A 13,620-nucleotide genomic window follows, 5' to 3' on the forward strand; every position below is an offset into this window, starting at 1 on the left:
CAGTTACTTAGTCATATAGGTGCGATCTAAATATTATAATTTGCCTTGTGCGTCAGTGGTTCAAAACAAAACCTTTCCGAGCCAAGACACTCCGCATGAGATATTTGAGTTTGAGCAGACGTCTAGACTCTAATATATTTTGAACAAACTTATCAACTATAATAATATGCGTCTACGTTTGTTTGTTGTTTATCCGCCGCGGACACCTGATACGAGATTTAATGTGTTATTTATATCTTCATAGAGTTGCTCTCTGGTTTGCGTTTAGATTTAAAAGAGTTTTTATCCTGAGACTGAAAGTTGAAAGAACTCTCGAATAAGTAGTATTATTGATGTGTTACTGCAATGTATTGTATGGATACATAAAACTCTAATAAGTGTTAAATAAATCCATACCAATGAATGCTTATATATATATATATATTATAAAGAGGAACATTTGAACGCGGTAATCTATGGTTCTACCCGCCGGATTTAAGTAATTTCTTCTATATATTATAGATAGCCAGATTCATAAGTGATAGTATACCTATCAGCAAGCCTTAAATATCGATTAATATGAAGTATGAAGGAAGAAAAAGGCGAAAGGGAGTAAGTAGACATCAGAAATCCTGTGTTTTTTATATTAAGAAAAAATTGGTCAAGCGTGAGTCGTACACAGAGGCGTAATCGATAGAGGTTCTTATCCAAAACTACATTTACACGTAGTTTTCATTACATCTGTCATTAGCGTTGTTTGAAGGACGGCCTAATGAAATAACTGGCCTAATGAGACTTAACATATTATTTCTCAACGAGACGAGACGATGACGCACAGATATTTGGATTGTTCAAAAATCATGAGCAGCGCTGCATTACATTGTAAGGCAAGGCAGGGCGTATCACATACCACAAGGCAAACTTATTTTGCGTCTCGTCACTACGTCCCAAATATTAAACTTAACTACTACGATATAAATAATGTCGGTAAAGTCAATACAAAAGAAGGTATAATATGTATGACCAGGAAAACTGTTCGTCAGAACCGGAACAGCAACAAAGCCGTTTTCCGGCGTCTCAGAATCTTCGATACTTCCGTTACACACAAAGTAAGTAATAACACAAATTGTTAACTTTGAACACGGAAAATCCTTCCTTATAACGACACAGCATTGACATCTAGATACGACAATGTTTTTTTTTTAATTTCGTTATTTAATTAATTGTTTCAACGCGCTTATATCTGGAAGTAGCATTTAGAATTTAGATATGAAAAATCTTTTTATATATAATAACCACATTCATGAGAAACGCTATACTTTGCTAGTCTTTAAATATTGGTGTTAAAGTAAGTCGGAAGAAAAAACGTATAAAACCACTAAGAGCTTGCGCAAACAGAGAGCGGTCTGGAGTTCCGAAATCAGAGTTTTTTTTTACTTTATTAGGAGAAAAACAGTAACAGTTGTATATAGACATAAACTTGACTAAAGCTAACTGGTAAAACACACTAAAACAATAAATATGGAAAGTAAGAGAAACAAAAGCAAAAATATAGTGTCACATAATATCAATAACATGTAGTATATATAATAATTCGCAAGAGAACAGCAAAGTTAATTTGTATATATATATAATGAAAATGGTCTTTGTTTGAGGCTCTTTCAAGCCTAAACCACTGATCGTATCGACATGAAACTACCACCATTCGATGCGAAATTTAGCATAGATGGTTTATGGCTACTTGGCTTATTTTTATTACAACGTTCCTTCATTAATTTATTTCCTTCTTAAATTCGCCCGAAGAAGCCGCGAAGCGGGCGGAAACGGCTAGTAGCACTATAAGTATACCTAGTAAATACTAACTACATCCAACTAACATAATTAAAACAAATACGTTTAAGTTCACGCTTTATCGACTCCTTGCTCATGTTTAAGAAATCTAGCTCATTAAAATCATTGCTCAATCTATATAGGGGATATGTCTGACCTGAAATCGTTCTACAAGTTGTCACGGAAAATGTATGTATGTATGTACTGAGTGTCTGAGTCCTAACAACAACGCACACAGCGGGCAGTCAGAACGCGGCGGTTAAAGTAGAACGTCGTGTTCCACAGTTATTTTCCCGCCGAGACAGATAATGCCAGCTAGCGAATACAGAAAAACTAATCCTATTGGTTAGAATCCATTATGTGAAAAAAATATAGAACCATTATTCATCCCAAAATAATTCATGAAAAATACTACAAAATTCGCCTTGTTCTTCTCGAACTTCGAACAGAACGCTTTTATATCTAAGCTTGACAAAAGCAATAATTCTTCATCGGAAGAGCTTTCTAGCGACGAGTTGCTCGTACAAAGACACAATCGAAACTAGAGCGCTAAGATTTGAACGCCACTTGTGTATGTTGGAACTCTTGAGCGGCCAACGGTCACTAGAACGCAGAGCTCTGACCGCTCTCTCTGTGCACGGGCTGCGCTGGGGTAAAGGTTAATTTTACATTATGCTTTTAGTAGATCAAAAAGGCCGCGACATTGTATCTATCTCTTATAATTAATATGCCCCATTAAGGCCTTCTGAGTCAAATAACTTATTGAAAATAAAGGGTGGTTTATATTCATAAAAACAGGAATTTTTTAGCCGACTTCAAAAAAGGAGGAGGTTCTCAATTCGTTGGAATGTTTTTTTTAAGTTTGTTACCTCAGAACTTTCTGCTGGGTGAACCGATTTTTTATTATTTGAAAGCTGGTGCTTCCCGTGTCGTCCAATTGCAATAACAATAATCGTAACTAGAATTAGATAAATTAATTAGATTGTATAAAACTCGCAATTATTTTTATACTCTTTAGTGCATATTATATTTATTGTATTGGAATAGTGTTTTTGAAGTCGGTTGTTTTCTTTGTTTAAATTTATTTTTTTATTATGACCTGAACGATATCCGTCAAGTCAGCAAGTCGATCAATTTTACAGAATGTCAGCATGGGCGTGGCACATTTGATGATAGACGCCTCTGACTAGTGCATTAATGTAAACGGAAGATTCACAAAGCGATGTCATAACGTACAAATCGTCAATCACCTTCCAGTTATTGAGCCATACTCGACGGCTGAAGGCTAGAGACATAAGTAAAGGTACAAGCACTACTGTTCATTAAACAGGACGCACTTGGACACTGCTAATGATCGCGTTTCATCCTTCCCCTGCGTTCAGTTAATTGTGCCTACTAGCGCCAATCAAAGCGATGAATGTACCAGACATGCAACAAATACCAAGAGCTAAGCAACGGCATTGATATTATTTTATAAAAATTACAGCGCGTGTAAATAAACATGAAATTAAGAATTAATTAATCGGTAAAATTTACATTATTTGTTTATCCATTAACGTGGTTAGGTTCAAAAGAGACAAGAAAGTAATATTTAAAGTTGTTACCAGTTTAGCAGCGTCTTCTGTCCCGGTATTTGCTTAAAATAAATGGGCCTTTTAAAATTGCCCAACAGTGTTCACTTGTTTATTTAGGTGTATATTTTACCAATACCTAGGCAATGTATAGAATTTTATAAAATATAATTAATTTGAAGGTGTTTTTACAGAACGTAAGGAACCTTAATAAGGTATATCTAATGACTAGAGATTGTGCCTTTCTTCGGGCATGTATCGCGACGTGGAAGCGACTCCATTTAACGCTTAATAGTGCAGGGTAAAGTCGAGGGCACTAGACCACGAGGCAGGTCCCCGATGAGGTGGACGGACCAAGTGAGGCAAGCTGTCGACGGTACTCTGCATGAATGCACGAGAAGAGCGGCGTTCGCGACGAGTGGCGTCGCATTGTGAAACAGGCCACTAACCTCAACGTGACGACCACGACCACTCTGACAAGAGTATAACGCTGAAGAAGAAGAGATTGTGTTATAATATTTTGTAACCTTGTAAGTAATAAAGAATACATTTTTACATTTGTTTTTTTTTTGTAAAGTTGTTTCAATGTACTGCATGCTAAGCAACAGGATTATTATGCTTAACTCAATTTAAATCTCAATTAATATTTGATTCTATTTTTTAATAATTGTTTATAAAATTATAATTACTGTGCCAGGTGGGTTTCAACAGCCTTAGGCTTCGTGATAAATTACATCAAAATAGTCGGGTAGTTTATTCATTATGGATTAATAGGGAGTCAAACATAACTTTGACATCTAGAAAAAAATCCTATATAAGAACAATTATTCCATTTTTAAGTTTATGTAAGAGTTTAAAACCGAAGCAAAATTTATCAGCATCTCTTCGACTACTCCCTTATAGGTAAGCAGACATATTAACTGGCACACTCATACTCGCCTGCTATCAATTGAATGCTTCTAATTTTACATCGGGCACATTAAGCTTGTTACTTGCATCGGGTCGGCGAGTTAACTCCGCGCTATAAATAATGTTATTATGTCCGAGTGTGGTTATAGTTATTGATTATATAAACATTTTAACGTACGTGTATAAGTTCGATTATAATATTATATCGAAACGAACAAGTTTTCTTATATATGTGATCTAAATCACTGAAAATATATCGACCAAACTGTTAGAATAGTAATTACCTATTAAAGATGATCGCACCTTGATTGTCTATTTTTAACCGACTTCAAAAAAGGAGGAGGTTCTCAATTCGTCGGTATGACGGTATAATATTAATAATATATAATATTGACACATTTTGTACACAAATTATCTTGCCCCAAGTTAAGCATATATAGCCTGTGTTATGGGTTACAAGACAATGATATATTTAATACATAAATTCATATAAACATACATAAATACGTTTAAACATCCATGACTCGGAAACAAACATCCATATTCATCATATAAATGCTTGCACCTACCGGGATTCGAACCCGGGAGCTAGAGGAGCTTTGTAGGTAGGATCGCTAACCACTCGGCTATACAGGTCGTCGATATGACTGGGTGAACGGATTTTGATAATTATTTTTTTTATTAAAGTATAAGTGTCAGCCAAGATAGCTTTGTTAGCTACATATTATATAGTTATAGGTGAGATGTGCTTGTATCGTGAGGAGGCGAGAGGCGAGACCTGGGCCGCGGCCGCGGCGGGAGGACACCGATTCCAAAAATAACAATTATCGTAACTAGAATTAGAGTAATTAATTAGACTGTATTAAAATACGCAATTATTTCTATACTTTTTAGTGCATATTATTTTTATTGTTTTAGAATCGTATGTTTGAAGTCGGTTGTTTTTTTTTGTTGAACTTTTTTTATTATAAACGTAACCATATAACAGCGATGAGTAAATAAAATAATCTCCTGGTTATTTTAAGCTTTAAACTTTTCTTAATTGGCTTGTCAATATCAACAAGATGTGCTACAATTTAATGATATGTGGAAGAGCTCATTAGTGATAAAGCGACTAATTAGGTCGTGACGTTTAAGTATTTTGTATATTCTAATTACATTATTTGTAAAATTAATAACTTGTTAATATATAGAAATTACGAGTGTGGCAATGACTGCTACTTCTTCTCATTACAGCTCCATCTTTTTTTAAACGGATTTAATATAATAAAACGTAAGTGCTTAAAAAACTTATGGCATTCAAAAGTGTCATTATTTGACCTTTATTATGTAAAGCAATTTTTATTTTATTTTCATATGCTATTTCTGCTACTACCCCACACAAGATGGACCGACGATCTGGTCAAGATGGCCGGAATACGGGGGAGGCCTTTGTCCCGCAGTGGATGTCTTCCGGCTGATGATGATGCAATTTGAGTGTTAAGTTTAAATTGATATAATTTATAGTAAAACTAGCTGACCCAGCAAACGTTGCATTGCCGATATTAAAATCGCGATACAAAAGTAACTGTTGATCGTAGATGGGTGAAAAATTTGAAGTTATATGTATTTTTAATGCTAACTCATAATCAAACAAATTAAAAAAAAAGATCGTGTGGACCACACTTAACATTTAGGGGGATGAAAAATAGATGTCGTCCGATTCTCAGACCTACAAAATATGCACACAAAATTTCATGAGAATCGGTCAAGCCGTTTCGGAGGAGTTCAAAGTTTAACACCATGACACGAGAATTTTATATAGTAAAATAAACAATTATTTATACATTAATTACTTTAAATTCAAGAAACAACATTTGTCCCATATAAAACAGTGCTTCAGTGCGAAAACATTGTGTGTTACTTGGATAGCTACAAAGTTTTACACAACGGCAGTAGGCGACGTAACGAGCTCTTGTTTTAACTGAGAAATCTTATGAATACACGCTCGCGTACATAAAGCGTAGCCTACGTAAGGCTTTGTATTGTGTAAGATTTGAATTGTATTGTATTGTATCAAAATATATAACATATAATATTACTAGCTAACTCGACAGACGTCTTTCTGTCGATAATAAAAACAAAATACTTTTTTTTTATAGGAAATTGCCAATAATATATCAAAATATCAAGAATTGTTTCGTAAAAAATGCTCCCTGTAGTTATAATGAAATTGTTTCACAGCGGAACTGTCAAACCGTGCGTCATTATATTTTCTCACAGAAAATATGTCCATACAAAACAAATATTAGAAATAAAAATAATTATAGGTCAGAAATCGGAATAAAAACTATCCTATCTCTCAAGTTGGACTAAACTGCACTCCATGAAGTAATCCCCATTAAAATCCGTTCATTAGTTTAGGAGTCCATCGCGGACAAACAACGTGTCACGTAATTTATATATTATATTATGATGTTAGATATGATTTGTACATCCCATATTTGTATTAATTATTTATGTTATTAACGTTTTATTACTTGACTTTACTCTTTGGACTTATTTAATTTTGTTATTTGCCGCTACGAACATAATTTGATTTTATATAACTTGATATTGTTTGTATTATTTTGTCATTGTTTTTTTTTTTACCTTTCGTTTAAAATCTAATTTTGTTATTTTTCAAGATTATTCTTTAAGTTAACAAGTTTATATAGTAATAAATAAATAACCTTCTACTGTGACTTCGTCAGCTGACATTTAATAATAATAATAACTTTAATTCCCAATAAATTATAGTATTACAAGCGAAAATTATGTTTCAAAATTATATTATTAATTATTCACATACAAAACAGGCAGCAAAGTCAGCTAAACTAGTATGAACTGTGTTTCAGCTGTCAGTGACTTCTCGGTAGGTACCAAACATCATTACCTACATAGTCAAATCAAATTATCAAAATCAGATAAAATAAAATAAAAATACTGTCTAAGTATAAAGGTTATAAGAATGTGTGTGTGGGTGTAATAGGGTGTGATAGTGTTTAAATAGAAAGATTTCGTACTCTCCCGGACTCATGATAGGAATTTTCATGACAAATGGTAGTTGAGGTTGATGAAAGTTGACAAACAAATTAAATTCATAATCATATAAAAACTTTACCTATTTAAGGAATGCCTTATTTAATTACAGCTTGATGATTTTGATAAACCACGACACCGAAAAAGACCACGCGGTTAAGTTACGCCAAAACCATAAGGAAATATTTCGAATGTATTGTCGTAAATAGCTTGAAAGCTGTCAGCTCGTTGACACATTAAATTATCATCTATATTATATAATTGAGCTAATCTAATAGTGGAAGCCACAAACCAACCCGTTACTAACATGTACAAGGTATTGAAAGTAGGTCATTCATAAATCTGGGTCACAGCGGATTTCAATTATGTACTAAGGCTTCGGCTCGAGACCTTCAAATATTCTGCAGAGCCTTCTTATTGCATTATTTTAATAAGTTTCAATTATATATTATGTAGTGAGCGTTACTTTGGCCAAGCAACGGAATTGTAGAGATTAAATTTGACATTGAAATTAAATACAATTGTTATATTTAAATAAAATGTTTTATAGAGGGTCGAAACGCGTGCAATTGTGAATTTTAACACGGATTATATTACGAAAATAAACAATTTTTATGAAACGCGACTGAATGTAAAATTCTGTAGATTTTCACGTATTTTCATGCAAGTTATACATTAACCCCCTTATTCATAATAGTCTGCTAACTTAAAGCATTGCTAAATTCTCACTCTGTCCTCTTCTATTGACCTAAATCAGAATGAGAAAAAACACTCCTAAGCGGCTGTTTAAAGTTAGCGGACCATTATGAATAAGGGGGTGAGAGTCTAACAAGATATACCAACATTTACGATCCATGCGTATTCGAACGGTTGACTCAGATGGAAAGAGCGCTCGGACGAAACCCAAATGTTTGCGGGTTCGAATCCTGCACCGTCAATTCTGAAATGGGTGGTGAATGGTTCATTTCAGCTGGAAGACATCTACTGCTGGACAAAGGGCAAAGGTAAATTGTCGCCTGTTTGAAACGACAAAAATGAAATACTACCGTGAACTGATATAAATCTACTCACAGTAATATTTTCAATACAAAGACAACTACTTTACACATAATTCTATGGTCGCCATTGCAATGAAAATGCAAGCTGTATAGCAGTGTTCAAATTGAATTGAGCGAATATAAATCGCAGTAGAAGCGAGAGAGCCCTAGCCAGCCAACAATACCAGATCTCATATTGATTGTGCGACCAAGGCGAGGTAGCACGGTTCGAACAATGCATCCCATTATCGAACTAAAAGCGAGCCATTCTTTCAGAAGCCAAGCACACAATCGCAAACACATTTCAGAATTTAACCTTTTTCCTGTTATCTGCAAACTATGTCGATTGTTGGCGAAAATGTCCGATAAGCAAACAATGGACAGGACATTGCCGGCATTCAAAACAACGATACAGCGGTAGCGAGAAAACATTACGACACGCGCCGTGCACGATTATACCAAATAATCATTACATAGATTTTAGATTTGCAATTCGTTACCTACGAATTGCAAATCTCAAAAATTTAAAAAAGGAACGATAAACTCAACAGGCTGACAATGAACTTTCTTCCATGTACAACCAAGCAATGAGCAGCAAAGCAATCTTCAGGGGGTTTCCAAGATAATCAAACAGCAAAGATGCCTTTAAAAAAAACAACGCGTATATATCTTCTAAAGAGACCGGTACTGCTTCTGTCCAATCATTTAAAAGTTACCACTATGTGACCCGTAGTCTCGGCTGTCCAGTTATACCATAAAAAACATAAATGTCTTTTTATAGAGAATGTCACTTTATTCTGAGAAAATAGACAGAATGTTTATTCCGAGAAAATGCAGAAATAAAAAGAAGACACGAAGGAAGATTGTGTGTGTGTGTGATAAAACACCTGACTTAAACCAAGGAAGCTCATTCCTCAATAATTCGGAATTAAGGAATGTCACACATCCAGATGGTGAGGATAACCGCCAAGATGTGGCGTGTCGTGCGAAGGTGGAATTTGGGGGTAGCAACCAGATTTAACAGCTCTTCGGAATACCGCATTCTCCTATTGGTGATAAAAGCATTACAAGGCACACAGTGAAGCGACGTGATCAACGCAGCGCTAAGTGATGGACCCATTCACAAAGTAATCCAACCCCTATGATTCGAGCAGCTCTGTGTGGCTCTCGGTCAAAGGGGTGCTTAATGCCGGGGCATAAAAAGAATAGGGGAAGTCCCAGGATCAAGGGTGTCGTAAGAGTCAACTAAGGCCAGTGGGAGGCTTTTTTGCCGGCTTAATTATGGGTATCTACCACGCGCACGGCGGCGCCTTTTTCTGTCCTGAAGCAAGTAATTTGTAAGCATTTCTGTGTTTCAGTCAGAAGGGCGCCGTAGCTAGTGAAATAACTGGGCAAATGTGAACTAACATATTATGTCTCAAGGTGACGAGCGCAATTACAGTGCCGCTCAGAATTATTGGGGTTTTTCAAGAATCCTGAGCGGCACTGCATTGTAATGCGTAGGGGGTATTAATTACCATCAGTTGAACATCCTGCTCGTCTCGTCCCTTGTCGTCATAAAAAAAAAGTTTAAGCTGGTAGGTACTGATGTGCACCAGACCCGAGTTAAAAGCTATACTACATTTACTCCAATGTTTCGCTGATTTTACAATTCGCGGTTCACGGCCGCAAGTCTAATCAGACTGTTTTAATATTTTAAATACTTGTTATAATACTTGCGCCAAACAAAATTCACAACATTTTTGCATTCATTAACATTTCCACGTAAATTTATAAACAGTGTCTTTACGTTTAATATTACGTGTATACTGTACACTTTCTAAATATGCTTTACGTTACTTTGTAGATTTTGCAGATTGCTCAAAACCGTCCCGATTTCTCCGTATATCAAGCAAAACTGGTTCTAAGAGAGATCAATGTGTCTTCAACAACGAATAGTCAACGCACCCGCCTTAAATTATCTATCTCGAGTATATAACTCTGTAATTAATTATGTGCGTATTACCGCTAACTAGGTATACTAACATACGGAATATCGGTAGAGTCTCCCAATACAGCTGAATGAAAGGGGTTGATTTTTAAAATGAGATACAATCAGTAGAAGAAGTATGTAAGTTTAAGACAGACTATTTTGTAAAAAGGTTCCTTAAAAGATATATAAGAGGGTACTCAAAAGCGATATATGAAAATTACACAACTAAGGGGATGAAAGATGGGATGGATCACAGGGATGGATGATTGATTGTATGCAAGTCCGTCATTTTTGAACTTATATTTGGAAGAATTTGTTGCAATGTTTTAAAGTGATAACGTTAAAGTAACGTAAAGGTGAGTAAGAGCGGTCGCACGCAACGCGAGAGGTCGCGTGTTCGAGTCTCGCATCGTTCATAAAATTTTTTTTTTTTCAGTATTATTTGTGTTGTAATCCCAGAAGTGAGGGTTATCACTTTAAATCATAACAAATTGTTTTGATTTGCAAGAGCGACATCTCAGTTCATATTTCCTAATACGCAAATATTGGGGTTGAGCAGGTTAACGCCTTATTAAGTCATTTCATTTGATACCCATATTGTGGGTGATTTTTATAAAAATATGTTATCCGCCATCATGTATTTATTAATAATACTGAATATATGATCAGAAATAATATCAGATCCACCTGTCAAAAGGAAGGAGGCGAATTGAAAATGACTTAGTTTACACCAAAATAATTTAAAACTTAGATAATAGAAAGGGATTATCTAGCAATGTTTGGTACTATGAAGTGTCTGCAAGAAAGGCTCAAGGCCACGATTGCAGTAACAGTGAGGTTTCGCGTCTAATACCAACACCAAGGGCGTAACGATCACGCACAACTAACACAATTTCAAACGTTTTGTTGAAACGCTGTTAATATTGTGTAACACATTCGAATTACTAACATCTACCAGTGCCCTTCATCTTCATCCGCGTACGTTAAAACAACTCGATCGCTACTGTTATTATCTCCAAAGATATGCCTTCAAATATATAGCTATACTAGATATGCATTCTTGAAAATCCAAAATTCGGAGGTATACCATTTTATTTAATGACTATAAGGGACGACACGAGCAGCAAGTTAAGCTGATGGTATTTGATACGATATGGGATTTTTGAAAAACCCAAAAATTCTGGGCGGCTCTACAATTGCGCTCGTCAGCTTGAGACATAAGATGCTAAGTCTCATTTGCCTAGTAATTTCACTAGCTACAGCGCCCTTCAGACCGAAATACAATAACGCTTTCACATTATACCGAAGGCATCGTTGCAGTGCTCATAATGCAGCCGGCATTCGGTCTAAAGGATACTCCCACTGGTAAATGCCCTCAGTTACTACACACATCAATAATACCTACACAAAATCTTTAGTTTCATCGGCCACATCGTATTAAATGCATACGACGAATGTGAAAGTAACTTAACTTTTAGTCGTTTTTAAGGCGACACTAAATGCCAGCGACCTTGAACGATATGAGTTCACGGCTGCCGGCCCGCCGTCTATGTAACAAAGCCAATATTTTCAAAATTCTTGCGTGGAAAACAGTTTATATGCTTACAATCCTCGTTATTCACTACTAATCTGAATAAATGAACCTACACAAAAAAGTACAAGCTATAAGAATAAGTTTTCTCAGAGAAGTACCAAAAAATGTGTCACGCCATGCCAAAAAAACTTGTTTAACTTCAAAGAAAAGTGGTAGTTCAAAAAGGCTCGGCAGTGTTAACTATAACCAACAGCAAGCATTAGCAACCTACAAAGGAGACTTAAGGATATGTGTAACAGGATTAAGTAGTGTTCATAGCTCGAAATGCTATACTTTCACCACAAAACTTGTCTAAAAACACCATGTTTGCGTGTTTTCTGCTTACTCTTCGCCTTAATGAAAGTCATAGAGGACAGTCCTTGCTAAAGTCTACATACCGAAATTTCGATTAACTTTCTACGGAGCGCGATAAAACCGATAAAGTCTTGAATGCAGAGTAACTGTCAATGGACCGTAAGACACTCGGTATAGACAGAGCTGGCACTGTATAAGGCAACGCATAGAAACCGATGCTCGTTAAGATAATTAGTAAATGAGCACGACAGAAGCGCAGTAACGACGTACACGTGTGAACGGGTAGATCTAACAGTATGAGCGATGCGCGACATGTTCCAACACGCACTCATTATGACTTTATCGTTTATCTCTGCTTGTACCACATGAACTCGTCTATCCTGTACGCTGATAATAGAAATAGAAATATATTTATTTACCATAGGGAGTGACAATAATTTATTTATTCATTTATTTATTTATTTATTCATTTATACATTATATATTTATTTATATATTAATGTAACGTAAAGGCATAAAATGCATTTATTTTTTAAATTTGCTCAGTAATTTCACTAGATACAGCGCCCTTCAGACCGAAACACAGTAATGCTTACACATTACTGCTTCACGGCAGAAATAGGCGTCGTTGTGGTACCCATAATCTAGCCGGCATCCTGTGCAAAGAAGCCTCTCACTGACTCGTTTAGAATTCTTTTGATGTAATTTCTAATATGCTAGACACTACTAACTACCGCTTCGGAAGCGAATGGCGCTCTGAGAAAGAATAAGCGGCGCAAGAAACTCTCCCAGCATTTTTTTTTGCGCTCTTTTTAATCAAATATAGAATATTGTACTGTCATTGCTATTGATATAAAATAATCACAATGTAATCGCAGTGTGTCGGATCACTTAGATATTCAGCTGTGGAGTATTAGGATTTACGATAGAGCCATTTTTCAATACAACATTTAAATTTATTATTGATAGATAATGCCTGAACAGTGGCTGGGACTTTATTATAAAAGTGTTATACCGTTAAAGCTATTATGTATCTTATGAAGCCTACTACTACTATTAAGAGCAAAACGTGATTATTTTTGTGAACGTATATTAAATAATAATTCATAAATATACTGACAATGCACAGTCATAATATAATCACAAATAACACAAACACACACAAATACACAATAATATAATTTCCTATAACAATATGTTTAAAATAGCAGAGTTGGACATATTTTGGAACTCTGCATCGATTTTCAAGTGCAAAATTAAAAATCATTTAATTAAATAATATCATTCGTTTTTTTTCATATTTAATAATAGTTGCTGTATTTTAAATTTAGTTTATATAAAATTTAGTTTTTTTTTTTTTTTGTTTAGAGTGAT

The sequence above is a fragment of the Leptidea sinapis genome, chromosome 22, assembly GCF_905404315.1.
Source record: "Leptidea sinapis chromosome 22, ilLepSina1.1, whole genome shotgun sequence".
In the NCBI taxonomy this organism is placed as follows: Eukaryota; Metazoa; Arthropoda; class Insecta; order Lepidoptera; family Pieridae; genus Leptidea; species Leptidea sinapis.